A 16,609-nucleotide genomic window follows, 5' to 3' on the forward strand; every position below is an offset into this window, starting at 1 on the left:
AAAATTCAGAGTTGAATGTATCATTGAAGTACATTTAATAACACAATGGTAAGTTAGTAATACAGTACACTTTCATTTTTAAAGGTTTCTCTGGGTCCTTAAACATTTTGTTCAAATTTAAGGCCATAATATAACAAACTTAAAAAATATTGTTTTAACAGGCCTTGAATTTGTGACTGAGAGTGAGAGACTGAGCAGTTTAACGTCAACCCTCAAACAATAGCTTTTTTTTTCTTCTGATGGCTTAAATGTACTGAAATTGATTGTTTTGGTCGGTTTGACATTGATTTTGATCATTCAGTCATCCTGCTTACAATTAAATCAAAGAGGCACGTGTAGGTCAGACAAATATAACATAACATTTATAATGAAATAACCACAAATGTCTTTTCTGAGCTCACATCATTATCAGTTTTATTCAACCCCCAAGTGACATTCAATCTTAGTACTTAGTACAACATCCTTTTACAGTTATAACAGCGTTTAAACGTGAAGCATAGCTTGACACAAGTGTCTTGCAGCGATCTACGGGTATCTTCGCCCATTCATCATGGGCAAAAGCCTCCAGTTCAGTCACATTCTTAGGCTTGCGCACTGCAACTGCTTTCTTTAAGTCCCACCAGAGGTTCTCAATCGGATTTAAGTCTGGTGACTGCGATGGCCACTTCAAAATGTTCCAGCCTTTAATCTGCAACCATGCTCTAGTGGACTTGGAGGTATGCTTGGGATCATTGTCCTGTTGAAAGGTCCAACGTCTCCCAAGCCTCAGGTTTGTGACGGACTGCATCACATTGTCATCCAATATCTCCTGGTACTGAAGAGAATTCATGGTACCTTGCACACGCTGAAGCTTCCCAGTACCTGCAGAAGCAAAACAGCCCCAAAGCATGATTGACCCCCCGCCATGCTTCACAGTAGGCAAGGTGTTCTTTTCTTCATAGGCCTTGTTCTTCCTCCTCCAAACATAGCGTTGATCCATGGGCCCAAACAGTTCTAATTTTGTTTCATCACTCCACAGAACACTATCCCAAAACTTCTGTGGTTTGTCCACATGACTTTTGGCATACTGCAGGCGACTCTTCTTATTCTTTGGAGACAGCAAGGGAGTTCTGGCATGGAGGCCTTCATTACGCAGGGTGCGCCGTATTGTCTGAGCAGAAACTTCAGTACCCACATCTGACAAATCTTTTCTCAGTTCCTCAGCAGTCACACGGGGGCTTTTCTCCACTCCGCGCACAGCAGTCGAAGTCAGCATCTTCTTTCTGCCACGACTAGTGATGTTACGTCTGACACCGACGCTCCGAAGCTTGCTTCAAACTCGAAAGGTCCTCGCAATGAACCACTGCTTCGAAGCTTGTATCATTACGTCATTAGTCACGTGAAAATGACGTCTGAAGCAAACACACTGGTTCACTCCTGTAGTGAACCACCAGACTTCTTTGACAGCCCAATCCAGTGTTGACAGGTTTGAAACCTGGCGGACTGAATTTCTTATAAAAGTGAAGCTGAACCATGGCAACACCGTGGGTTGTAGTAGTCGGCGTTATTGTTGAGGAGAGTGGATTGAGTTTATTTCAGTGTCACCCTCTGCCACATTTTTTATTTTTTATTTTATTATTATTAATTAGAGAACATATGAACATTGTTACATAAAAACATGCATCAAATACAGAAACTTCAAAAACCCTCTGCTACATAATACAAGTACAAAGCTAAACAAGATAAAGCTTTCACACATGCTACTGCCCTGCAAAAAAAAATACTATAGAAACCATTACAGGAATTCTATTGGATTTAATGGTTTTCATTAGCCTGGATGCCAGCCGAACTTAGCCCCGCCCATAACATTTTTACTCGGGCAGTTCGGTCTGGACTTGATCCATAGAGAAGTAATTATGCCCGAACAGAAGCTGTTCGGACCAATGAAATTGTCAGGGCGGGCTTTAGACGATGATGGACAGATGATAAACAGTAACGTAAGCATCCACGTCATCAAAGAGCGCTTGGGTTGAATTTGTTCTAATCCTAAACGGAGAACTTGTTCATATATGCATTCACCTTTACTATTTCTATCAGAAATGATGATCGTGTTTGTAAGTACTCTATGTCTCCTTAAATTCTTTTTTTACAACACCGGCAAAGTTCGTTTACACTCATCTTTTTCTTCTAACGCTAGGCTACTTATTCCAGCGTGCGTGCAGACAGGGTTGCCAAGTTTTACAACAAAACCCGCCCAATTGCTAACGTTCCTCAAAACAAGCCCAAAAGTTTTCCAGGGGGGGTTCTCCGGGAAAAAAAGTCATTTGGGGGGTAAAATATGTATTATTTTGGAAGGACTGCCTGCTAAAATTCGCATTCCTGGGTCTGTATATCACATAATTGGGGTCGCTTCAACCCGTGGACTTGGCAACACTATGCAGTTGAGTTCTGTTGACATTTGACTACTAACGTTATGCGTCGCTCGGTCGCTCCGTTGCTCTGATTGGTTGTAGGTCTATCGAATTGAGGTCTTTCCTGGTTCGGTTGAAACACGCCCCATAATCACAGCCCAACGGAGCAGTATCAGACTCATATTCTGACTAGAATTGAGTATGACGACGTCAGGCTAGGTTTTCATGGGATTTGTATAGGTTGTAATGGTAATTATAGTGGTCTCTGTGGGTCTCTACTGATATGTGTTGAGTTCTATTGGTGGGGGCATTAAATCCTAATGGAATATGTCCCAAACACACTACAAAAAATAATTCTGTAGTGGTTTAAATAGTAAAAGCCAATGGTTCCTATTGGTATTTTAATAGAAACCATTAGAATTTCTGTGATGGTTTCCAACTTTTTTTAAGCTGGTCTGATCTTCTGTCCTTGTCTAAATAAATAATTACACACACACACACACACACACACACACACACACACACACACACACACACACACACACACACACACACACACACACACACACACACACACACACACACACACACACACACACACACACACACACACACACACACACTTAATGTTTTATTATCAAGGTGAACACATTAAATTCATCAGTATCTGTAAAATGCACCTACATAAAAGAGTTTCACAGCACTAACACTGCTTCAGCTTTGATCGCCTCGGTAAACACGTAATAAACGGGGCGTTAACATATAACTTGCATTTTATGGTTGTCAGCTTTGTTGCATTACATTTACTTCACCAGGAAATGGTGCTACAATTTCTATCTGAATGAAGCTTCGAGTAATGAACCATTTTCGACACAATTGAATCAGAAAGCAATAATGCTTCGAAACGCTTCATTTGGCCATCACTAGCCACGACCAGGTAGCGTTTCAACAGTGCCCTTTGCCTTGAATTTGCGAATGATGCTTCCTATGGTGTCTCTTGGTATGTTTAACATCTTTGCAATCTTCTTATAGCCATTGCCCTTCCTGTGAAGAGTAATCACCTGTTCTCTTGTCTTCCTGGACCATTCTCTTGACTTCACCATGTTTGTAACCACACCAGTAAATGTCTAGAAGGAGCTGAGTATCACAGTCATTTTAAAGCTGCCTAATTGGTGGTTATTAGGCTTTATTGCTGCTCCCTGACATCCACAGGTGTTTTCAATACCTGATTGAAAACACTTCAGAGTGGTAGTCTTTAAGGGGTTGAATAATTGTGTCAATGAAGAATTCACAAAAGAAACATTTACTACTGTATTACAAAACTAATTGATGTCATTTTAGTTGCATATGGTTCTTTAAGACGTCCTTGTAGGATTTCATTCTGAATACAATTACAAATGTACACTAAATTCCCTAAAACCATTTACAGCATTGGGGGTTGAATAATTTTGAACACAACTGTATGTCTACGTTATCGTGTTTATCATTATTTATTAGTTTATGGCTTTAAAATTGGAAAAGTGATACAAATAAAGACAATAACTGTTGAAAGATTATGATGAGTCTACTGATAAACCTACTGATTCAAGGACAATTATATTTTTAAACATTTTAAGTTTTTAGACTTAGATTAACTTTATATGTCCACATTAATATCAGAAAAAAGCATTTAGATGCATTTCAATACCGACACACATTACCAGCCAAAAGTTTGGAATCATTACGATTTTTTTTATGTTTTTAAAGAAACTCACCACAGCTGCATTTAAAAAAATAAATAAATAAAAAATACAGCAAAAATGCAGTTTTATTGTGAAATATTTTTTTCTATTTCAATATATGTTCAAATGTGATTTATTCCTGTGATCAAAGCTGAATTTATCATCATTACTCCAGTCTTCAGTGTCACATGATCCTTCAGAAATCATTGTAATATGCTGATTTGCTGCTCAAGAAAAATGTATTATTATCAATGTTGGAAACAATTGTGTGCAATTTATTTTCAGGATTATTGAATGAATAGACAGTTCAAAAGAACAGCCTTTATCTGAAATATAAAGCTTTTGCAACATTTATTATATTAAAAGTTTTACAGTTTTACTAAATTAAGCAGATGTATTTATTTACTTATTTATTTGTGCCTGTTTTATATGTTAATTAACATTAAATCAATCTTTTTTTCATTTAATCTTATTTATAAAAAAAATTTCATGGTCTTTCTCTAGACTTTTCTTTTTTTCCCCTCACTTTATTTATAGTTTTCTTCACATATTACAACATTCCAAATGTTCCAGAACACAGTTGTACAATTTAACATACGTAGGAAAAAAGAATAGTTGAGATCCGAAGATAGGCAGGGAGCCAGGACACATGACATTGTCTCAAATATATCAGTCCAATATCCATATAGGGTTGGGCAGAACCAAAACATGTGTGCCAGGGTTGCAGGAGCCAGACGACAACGGTCACAAATAGCATCAATGTCAGAATAAATTTGAGAGTTTGACCTTATGTAACAGGGGCGAGCTAGTAGTTGCATGCTGTGTGAGTAAACCTCACTCCTCTGATCTCAAGAGACGCTCTAGTGACTGACGCTAGGGGTTGTAGCCTTTAGCCTCCTTGTTAGACTCTCATGCCAGCGGACACAGGTTCGAATCCTGCTTGGAGCGGGCGGTTCGAACAGAAGGGGTTACACTTAGTCCAATCAGTACGATGAAGTATTTTGCGTTGGATCCAACCATGTTTTCCACATACAGATTAGGAATACACCCTATTTTAAATACTCTCCCATAGTTCATCTGAAATATCCTCTAATAGGTCTTCCTCCCACTGAGTTTTTGTAGATGCCAATGAGCTTCTATGTAGGGAACCTATTTTGTCATAAAGTTCAAGGAATGAATCTATGGGAGTGGGAGTGGGGAGACTGAGGTTGTATATTACGGATAAAACTGCGAGCCTGCAAGTATCGGAAAAAATTGTTTCTGGGCAGTAAAAACTTATCCACGAGCTGTAGAAAGAATGCAAAAACATCATCTACCTGTATATGAAATGATTTCCCCCCTAAGATATTCCTTCAGAGCTTCCCAAAAAAGAGATGCAGATATCTCCGGACTGCTATTTGTGGATATGAAAAAAATCTATTCGGTTAGAGACAAATTCCACAAATCTGTGTTCTGATAGCATGCGGGTGTTGAATGGTGAGCGTGTACCATTGAGCCCCTCAACGTAAATATTCATGGTAACTGGTGCATGGTCCGATATTACAATAGCATTATAATTGCACGATTCCACTGATTGGATAAGTCTATTATCTATTAACCCTCTGGGGTACTTCGGGTGAAAAATGACCCTAAGCGTTTTATAATTAAAAAAAAAAAAAAATCGTAGCTTCATCGGAATGGTCCGGAACTTGGTGACTTTATTGGTACTTGGTATATGAATACCCAAAAAAAATTGGGGACAGGATTTGATAAGTCTAAGTGGTCATAAAAAACCCCACAAAAACACAATTAGCTTTGGAATGGCACGCGTTAATTTGTGTGTGCGTGTGTTTTTGTGTGTAAAAGTGGGTGAGTTTTTTTTGCACTCTTGATGTTTTAGAGATTCACCCCTTCACTGTTGAGTCCTTTTTTTCTGCATCCTGGCTGATTTGTAGATTGTATGCACAAAAAAACTCTGTATTTTCATATTTTTGCCAATTTCCCATTCATTTCCTACGTGGGTCATTTTTGACCAGAAGGTCCTGAGTGTGACTATTTTTTTTTACAACCACTTAGACTTTTCAAATCCTGTCCCCAATTTTTTTGGGTGTTCATATACCAAGTACCAATAAAGTCAGTTTCCGACCATTATATATATTATATTCAATGGGAATAAATTATTGCATAAATATTAATTATAAATCATAAAATTATCTCAAAACACCAAAAAAGAAAAGAAAAAATTTTATTGAACAAAAATATATTTAATTGATTTTACTCAAATCTTTTTTTATCTTAATCCCGCCCTCCGGGTCATTTTTGACCCGAAGGTCCTGAGTGTGACCCATAAATGAAGAACCCCAGAGGGTTAAAAAATAATCAATGCGTGTAAATGTTTGGTGAACATGGGAAAAGAAAGAAAATGCTATACCACGTGGATTAAAGAAACGCCATGGGTAAGAAACGGCAAATTCTTCCATAAAAGACTGAATTACCCGAGCAGATTTTGAAGGTGAATTACGATTGAGAGAAGAACGATCAAGATCAGGATTAAGCCAACAGTTAAAGTCCCCTCCCAAAATAATAGAATATGAAGAAGTGTCTGGCAATGAGGAAAATAAACGTCTAAAGAACTTGTCGTCATCCCGATTAGGGGCGTAAATGTTAACTAAAAGAAGTGCAGTGCTACCAATTCTCCCCGAGACGATGGCAAATCTGCCATTTGGATCCGTTTTAACATTTAAACATACAAAGGGCACTGATGTATGTATGGGGATTGCTGTCCCTCTGGATTTACCCTGGAATGTGAAATGATAAACTTGGCCTACCCATCTTCTTTTTAATAGCTGATGATCTTTAATTCTGAGATGAGTCTCTTGGAGATAAACAATATGTGCCCCCAAATGATGAAGATTATGTAGCACCTTATTACGTTTCACTGGTTCGTTAAAGGGGTGGTAAACCGATTTCACTATTCTAACTTTAGCTAGCGTGTAATGTTGCTGCTTGAGCATAAACAACATCTGCAAAGTTACAACGTTCAAAGTTGAAAGCAAAGGGAGATATTTGCTTTTAAAGAAATCAGTTTCTAAGGACTACAGCAAACGGCCGGTAGGCGACTACACACATTCCTCCAGGGTTGGTGACATCACCAGCCCCAATATTTACATAAACCCCTCCTCCGTGAATATTGAATAAGGGGAGGGGGGGCATTTTGTATCGCTGCGTTGTTGTGGTATAGTTAGGCTGGAGTGGTGTTGCTGCAATGCCGTCGAAACGCTGTAATTTTCATCCGGATTGCAGATCTGGAGTACTTGCTTTGTTCAGCGTTCCTACACTCTAAAAACTCAGTCAGTAAGAACTGAAGTCAGTATATACATTAACGACGATTTGAGACGAATAAGTGTACATTTAATATAAAACTATGTACATGACGCTCTGTGGCGCTGCAGGATTTTGAAGGTCCCGAGTCATTGCTTGGCGCCGTGTACAGACGCCGAATTTTAAATACGCTTCTTGTCCGGTGTGCAACCCCGCGACGAGGCAACACAATAGCTGAGTTATGTTTACCAGCTGCGCCGTGCTTATCATATTATACAGTGCTCTACTGGCTGAAGAGAGTTAAATAAGTGTTACAAATTGTTGTTAACCTCTTATGTTTTTTTCCAGGTCATTTTAAATGGACAGCTTTGCTGAAAGGCTAACTGAGTGGCGGCTGTCTGAGCTGATAGAGAATTTTAGAGGTGAGCTTTTTACTCTTACTGCCCTCATATCATCCTTCTATACCTAAACATTATTTTAATAGGGCTTATAGTTAAAATATATTTGTGCCTTGTCTATAAGCTGTTATGCATAATTATGTGCCAGATATTCACCTTTGCATTAATGTCATTTGTTAATGAAAGAAAAGATGGACAGTATAGACTGTTATTCACACAAAATGGGTAATGCTGCAAAATAACCACATTAGTTAACTAGCAAATTGGGCCACGTTTTAAAAAAACAAAACAGCATTCCCCTAAAAGTGATTATAAGGAGCGAATATCACATTTTTCCTTTTTCTCCTGTGGTGTTTTTAGATTGTGCAGGACTTCCAGGTGTTGCATGGTGAGGCTGCACCTAAATTATTTGAGACCAGGATCTCTGAATATACTGAAAAGGTCCTGTACTTGGCCAAGCAGGACAATAAACTCACTTCACTTAATGTTGAGGACATGACACTGGGTAAGTTAAAACTGACCTTTTGTGTTTTCTATGGCAAGGGTCCTGTTATCCCTTTCCTTTTGGTCACATTTGTTGTTTTTGTACATTTACATATTTCTATACAGTCATATTATTTTCCACACACATACTGATACCTAGAATATTGTTAACCTACAGATGCTAAAGGGGAACTAGCTCTAACACTGCTACCCACCATGGTGCCACAGGCCGTCTACAGGGTTGGGAAGAAGACTATCCGGCACTCCACTGAAGAGTCCTGGACAGCGTTCATACACCAAATGCCTGTACGTACAATGGACTGGTTTCTTAGCACTACTCTGAGATAGAATATTCTTAATTCTAACTATACTGTACAGGTGAAAGAAGGCAATCGAAGTGACATGTTTTATGTGAAAGCAAAAGGGTGAATCCTGATTTTAAAAAACAACAACTCCAAGGTTCCTCGCAGTTGTATTTCAGTTTTGGGCGATGCCATCTAATGCCAAGTTCAGACTGCACGATTTTCAAAGTAGTCAGATCACTGCTCTTTTCACACTGCATGACTATCTGGGCCAGCATTCAGTCACTGCTGTGTTCACACTGACCGGTGGATCGGCGACAAGGTTTCACACTGCATGACTATACAAGAGAAAGAATCAGCGACAGCTCTGTCCCATCCACAAATTACGTTTCACAACAAAACACACGCGAGAAGTGAGAAGGAAACACTGTAAGATCACACGTGTGTCAGACTGGAATTCTCGCGCAGGACTGGAATTGTTATTAAAAATATGCAGTGTAGAAACTTGCGGTCCAAGCTGATTTGTAGCAAAAGGGAGAAAAAGAAAAAAGATTATGTAGAAGGAAATGGTTGGGGAGACACAGGGAGCAATGATTGTGTACTGCAAAGAGAGTTTGAGGTAAATAAATAATTTTGCAGTGTGCTGCTGTTGCTGCTGGTCAAGCAAATGTTTGTGCTTTGTTTCTGTTTGATAGAATTATAAAAATATCTATTCAAATACTGATATTCTGGTCTATAACTCCTCCCCGAACCTCCCGCTGCCCTGTATCTCGCTTTCTCATTGGCTGTTGGTCATCACAATGTCATTTTCAGTCAGAACACATTTCACACAGCAGGAGTTTGAATCGCGGACAGGTCCAGATATTGGGCATGCCAAATATCTCACGGGCGTCGGCGACTCATCGTGTCTTTGATAATTCACACTGCGTGATTGTCACTCAAGTGCATGAGCACTGATTTGCCTATGATCTCGGGCATTTTGTCTGTGATTTCGCAAAACCTGTCGGCGAGTCAAAATCAGGGCTTAAATCGGGCAGTCTGAACTAGACATAAGGTAGCAATCTGACTAGAAAGTTAAAGATGCTAAGTTTTATTACTCAGTGGTTCTCAACCCACATTTTCTAGTACACATTCATGACCCACTCAAAATGAACACACCAATTAAGAACCACAGCTCATTTGGCTTCCTTGTATCAGTTAGTATCAGCATTACAACACAAACTGGGTCTATTATCTTGCTTACAATTCACCTTCTACACAATATTCATTTTCTTTTGTCTATCTTTCTGTCTCTGTCTGTTTTAGGTTGGAACAAGTATGGTGGAATACCTCCAGCAATTAAAGCCATTCCCCTCTGTCCTGGCGCTGGGAAATCCCCAGCAATGTGCTTCTCAGGCATTAGTGATATTAGCTCCCTCAGAGAAACACTGCTTGGGGCAGTTGACGTGTGCTTCAAGGCATTTTATGTTCTTGATATCAACTACCCCAAGCAGTGTGCTCCCGCATGGGAGTTTCTGCAGCAAGTTGTGTATTAGATTGAGGGACCTGAATCAAATCCTGTCAAATTTCTTAAGACTGCCTTACTTAATTGCAGAACTGTTTAATTGTGTGCAGTAAATGACAGAAACAATGTTTGAAGACTTTAAGCCTCAAGTTCAATCCAGTTATTCAATGTTGTCAAATGTTTGAGAGTTGTTTATTTTTCTATTTTTTTATTTCTAATGCTATTACAATGTGACCTAAAATAAATAGGTCCAGTTGTGTGTTTTTATATAGAAATGAATTGAATGCAATAAAAATGTAAAAGAATTTGAAGTGTGTAAGTGCCTGAAGTTTTATTTTCTGAAATAAGGCATAGTAACCTAAGTTTCATATCAACCCAGATATTGGGGTTGTTCTTTTGACCCAGAAGTTGGGTTATATTAACTACAATGTTGGGTTATTTTAACCCAAAATTTGGGTCAGGTATTTAACCCAGAAATTGGGTCAAAAAGAATAACCCATTTTTCTGGGTTGAAATAACCCAGAAATTAGTTGGTCCCTTTTTAACCCAGGATTTGGGTCAAAAATAACCCATTATGGGTTATTTTTGACCCAGGAGTTTTTAGTGTGTAGGGACGGGTGTGCATTGCAGAGCGTTTAACATACAGCATGTTATATGCATGTGTGTTTGAGACAGAGGGGAACAAGTCGCAGATTTATGCTGCCCATCATAATGTAACAGTAATGATTCAATCAGTCATCTGACAGGAAGGCCAAATTCTGAACTCCTCACAGCCCTCGTGACTTTTCTAATCAAATCATACTTAAACAAAGGGCCTGTGTGTTGATGTAATCATCTACGCTGATTAGATCCGAGGCGTCATCGTGTAGCTGCAAGAGATTGGAGCATTGAACTCTTTGGGCGTCGGCCATCCCCTCTATAAGAACAGGAGCGACCATCAACTCTTTGCATTCTGGCCACCACAAGGAAAGGACCTCTTGGCATTTCGCCATGGAGGGGAAGACCAACCCTGGTCTTCCCAACCCTGAGAGAAGGCCTCCCCGCACGGAGAGAGAAACCGGCAGACTTCTGGAGCGACTTTCCTAAACTTCAAAGAAGTTCTCCTGGGACCCGCAAATCCTTAGCGAACTTACACGACGATTCGAACTCAGACACTTACACGAGAAGCCGTAGTAATGCAAGTATTCTATTTCACAATCAAACTGCTTGGAAAAGGTTGTCTGAATTATTCCCGTTCACGGGACTATGAATTTCTTGAGGGCTCTTGTGAAATTGCTGTGAAGCTGTCTCTCTCCATCTCTCTCTCTGTCTTTCTCTCTCTATATATATCTCTCTCTCTCTCTCCCTTGTTAATTCTCTTTCCATCATTCTTTTTCCCTTATTCGTTAAGTTTCATTTTTCCTTGTTTGTACCACATTGTTTGTTTTCTCCTACATATATATGCATATTTCCCCCGTGTAAATTGTAGCTTTGTAAACAGCAGTTGTTTTATTAAAACCCAATGATTGCATTGAAGTGAATTCGTACTGTTTTGCTCACAAATATCGAAGTCAATGAGACGTAAGATTTTAGCTACCCATTTAAGCTTGATTTTCTTGTATTACTACTTCAGTAATAAAAATTGTACAAACATAAGAGATATTATTTGTCCTGATCAAGCAGATTAATGTTTCTTCACATCAGTCCTGATGTTTATGAAGATTTTAGTGATGGAAGTTACTGCAAAGGCCACCCGTTGTTTTCAAAACTCAATTCCTTGCAAATCTAGCTTTATAATGACGATTTTGAGACGAGTAATCCACTAGGGTCAAAACATGGAATTCACAAGATTGGCTGTCTTTACTTTATCCTGAGAAATCTTCCAACAAAATTAAACTCTGCTGTACAAAACATACACTTAGTTTCTCTCTTCCACTCCCAAGATGTTAAAAAGAATGGATTTGATGGCATTTTAGCACCTCTGATAAACAATGTTAAAATTCTTGAAAGGGAGGGGATTTATTTGCCCATTTCTTCTGAAAAGGTTTATGGTTCAATATGTCAGGTTTCTGGAGATAACTTGGGAGTGTTTTATGGAGTGTATGTATGTATGTTTGAAGTATGTGAATAATTACTGGTAAATAAGAATTAATGTTTAACTCTTGAGTCATATACATACACATCTTATTAGGTGATATGTTATATGCAAATGTCATGTTGATCAACATGCACACGTGAAATTTTCTATGTACTAATGAACAATTATTTAAAAAAATAGTACATTACTATTTACAAACAGTATTTTATAATATATCATGTTAACAAGAATACTTGAATTAATAACTTTAAGCTTTGGAAACACACTTTGGTACATTTTTTGTACCTTATGCATCTTATCAAACGCTGCGGACACAAATGGCACCCGTTTCGTAGAATGACTCTACTCTACATTTATTTTGTCACATCAAGTAGATATAGATTTATTGAAAAGTTTATTACAAACCTAAGTTTTTACAGTTTAGTAAGTCTTCATTCACTTTTTGACTGATTGCAAAGTTTACTGATAGTATTCAGAAATAACTTTTCAGAGTATTACTAATATTTTTATTGCTAACTTTTTAGAGACCGTTCGAGATTTTTATATTGATAACATTTTAGAGACAGTTTCTGATTTTTGAGGGCATTGTTGGTATTTTTTCATTGATAACTTTTTAAAGTCAGCTACTGATATTTTTTATTGATAACATTTTAGAGACAGTGACTGATTTTTTTGTATTGATACCTTTTTACAGGGTATTACTGATATTTTTTTATTGATAACTTTTTAGAGAGTCCTCTGATGAAGAGCAGCCTCGGTGTGTCAGAAAACAAATAAAGACCCAAGCCCCCTGGCCTGCACTTCAAAGGCATCAGCAGGATCAACATCAAAATCTCATCTGCCCCAAAAGAGCCTATCCTCAGGTGCCGTGTTGGTTTGAAATCCTCCAGTGCCACCATACAACATGCCTTCAAAGTCACACAAAAAAGGTCAAGATCTGCTGTCCATTCAGAAGAAAAAATGGACATGAGGCACAATCTTTCTGACGAAGATGAGGCACCACCAATGCCCAGCTTTGCACCTAATTGGCCTTCGGGACCACAGCTCATTACTGATGAGCTGTATTCTCCAATCCAGCTATTTCAGTTGTTTCTCAGCAACCGTGTGGTCTTGGAGATCATAGCCAATACAAATGCACACTGAGAAAAATTGTCCAACAGAGGGAAAAAATACAAATGGGAAACTCACCTTGGATGAGTTTAACTGTTACTTGTCTCTGATCATTTACATGGGCCTTGTGAAAGTCAAAGAACTGAGTGATTTCTGGTAATGATTTTAGTTTCCCATCTTCTGTGATGTCACAGGATCGATTTTGGTCCATTTCATGGACCCTGCATTTGTGCAATTTAAAGGGGGATGAAGAGAACCAGCTGAAGAAGGGAACTGAAGAATACGACCCCCTATACAAAATAAAGACTTCATCACTGCCTGCAAGACCTTTTACCAGTCGAATGAGCATGTTTCGATTGATGAGAGGATGGTTGCAACCAAATCCGACATTGGGCTCAAGCAATTCATGAAGGCCAAGCCTACTAGGTGGGGCTTTAAGCTTTTTGCTCTGGCTGACTCACTCTCCGGATACACATGGAATTTCTCTGTGTATGAGGGGAAAAGGGCCACACACAGCGACAAAGGGCTCAGTTATGACATGTCCCTATTAGATTTCCCCCTGCTAGGCACTGGATACAAACTGTATGCTGACAATTTTTATACTAGTCCAGATCTTTTCAAAGACCTACCAAGGCTACAGACGGGCGCATGTGGCGTGATCCGAAAAACCAGGAAGGGCTTTCCAAAGATGAGGGAAAATGACATGCCCAAAACAGCTGAAAGGGGAACCATCAGATGGCTAAGGAAAGATGGCCTTCTTTTTGTTAAATGGATGGACACAAGGGAGGTGGTCATGTGTTCCTCAATGAACATGGCATATGAAGGAGACACTGTCAACAGGAGAGTGAAGGAGGAAGACCACACCCATTCCTAGGTCTGTGCTTGAGCAGGGCTCCAGACAAAAATATCAATTAAGGAGCCATTGGCTCCTATAAGGGAAAAACTTAGGAGCCAAATAACTTTTTCAAGTGCCACAAAAGAATAAACGCATTTTAATTTTTCATGTGCACTTATATGGGCGGTGCTGAATGTCATTTTTGGCTTCTTCCATTCTTTCTCATTAAGACAACAGGTTAAGTAAAAAAAAATTTTTTTGTCTTTTTTGCCTGTGTAGAACTGAAACAACTTAAATCTATGCCCCTCTTAACATTTTAACAACACCACACACACACACACAGAGCGATTTTCGCAGTTTTCTCCACTATAGGCTTTATTAATTTATTGTCATATACATGGAGCGCTTCACAGCTGTTACACATCACATAGGCTACCCAACACTTGATTTGTCTTGTTAAACTACTTCACTAAAACGCTCCCACATTTTACTTTACTTTATTTCCTTCCTTTTGTTAATTTAGTAAATTTGGCAAATTAGAACCTGAAGAAAAAAGTTTTAAACATGTTGATATTTCCAATCACTATGTTGGACAATTCTTATCAGAATCATTTCTATTAAGTTAGTGTATATTTTTTAGGTAAAAGTGTTACATTTTTAAGCAATAGCTCATGTAGGATTTTTCCTTTGCGTTATATATACTGTCCACTAGGAGGTGCTCTAAGCATATCTTATCCTTGATTTGTTTTCCCTGAATAGACGCTGGTTTTGAAAGTGAAAAAGTGACGCACGTTCGTTGCGTTTTACAGTGAAATGAGAGTTCCGTGTCCTTAATAATATCAACACATTAAATATGTATCTCTCATCCACCCGTAATTATTTACAATGTTATGATCCGCTCATCACAAACACACTCAAAAATATCCACGCATACACATACATCCGCTAAACTTCACTGCGGACAAATAAGCATGATCAAAAACATCCGTGATCTTATTTTTCCTTCAGATAACAAGTTAAGAGAGTCAACAATGCAAAGCAAGAAAGGAATTTTATTCACTATTTAAAATAGCCCGTCGGGCAGGGCGGTGATACGTTTTGCGTATTCCTGTGAAGTTAAGGCAGTAACAGAAAAGTTTAATAAGAGTAAAATATATTGAGAATAAGTATCAGTATCAATTAAAAACGAGAATTGTTACTGATTAGTTGGCGTCCACACAGCCTTCCTGCACTTTTACAAGTAGAGTAGGGTACTTGGATATTCATTCATTGACACGTCTCTGTCGCTTTCTATCTCTCTCCGGCTGGCACAGCCGTCAGTGTTGTTGCTTGATAGAGATGAGGGCTTTGAAAAAGCATGATATTTTCCGTTTTGACATCCGTTTCTGACGCGTATTTTGGCGCTCCGCCTCAGCAAGGTTTTTTCATCTGTAACTTTGCTGCGCGTCGTCTCATTTTATTACGTCAACACACAACAAGACTGGTCGCCAATGGCGATCTCAGCAAAAATATCACTCGCAAATTAATATTTTTGGTCGCAAATGCGACCGTTTTAGTCGCAGTCTGGAGCCCTGTTGAGTACAACAAGTAGGCCAACATGGGAGGTGTTGATCAGTCTGATGCACTTATCGGGTATTATAATGTGCTACATGAGACCCAGAAGTGGTACAATATACTTGAACAGCTTCAAGAAAGCTTTGCAGGACAGTTGCTGCACGATTGTTGGTGGCTGCACTCAGGTACACGATGAGACGACTAAATCCATCAATCCCACCATGCACAACGATACACCATCTGATATAGATATGCATGGGCATGGATTAAGGGCATGGATTATTATTTTTAGGCAACTCTTTGTGTAGGCTTAGGCAAGTAAGACACAGAGTCTATCTACTATAAGTATTGTTTCTGCTGCCTTTCATTAAAGCAATAAGCCCCAAGAAGCCCTGGTTTACAATGACTTTATAACAGCTAATATTTAATTCATTTAATGAATTGTGCTGTTAGGCACAACACAAGTGGAGTAAAATCTCATTAGCTGTTATAAAATCACTGTAAATCACAGCTTCACTGGGCTTATTGCTTTTATAAAAAATTCCATATACGCAGCAAGTTTTCATCAAAGTAAATCACAGTAAATAAAATATACTCATTTCACATACTATGATAATTTTGAATACTATTAAAAAGTTAATGATTAATATAAGTATGAACTGGCAAGCTTGCCAAGATTGTTGTGGTTCTACAGATACCTTATCAATTTGTGATTGCCGTCAATATGCCATAAACTGTTTGGCGCTGGTACAAACAAAAAAACTTGAGGTTAGCTTTGCTGCAATTTAAAAAAAAAAAAATGTGTTGTCTGAAACCAAATCGCAATACATTAATGTTAAAGGTTGTCCTATAAGAAGTTTTTAAAAAGCCTTAAAAACCTAAAGCAAATGAGGTCTAGAGGATTTTTAAGTCAAATCAAATTAATTTGATAGCAC

The sequence above is a fragment of the Gobio gobio genome (genome assembly GCF_949357685.1).
Source record: "Gobio gobio genome assembly, chromosome: 13".
Classification (NCBI taxonomy): Eukaryota; Metazoa; Chordata; class Actinopteri; order Cypriniformes; family Gobionidae; genus Gobio; species Gobio gobio.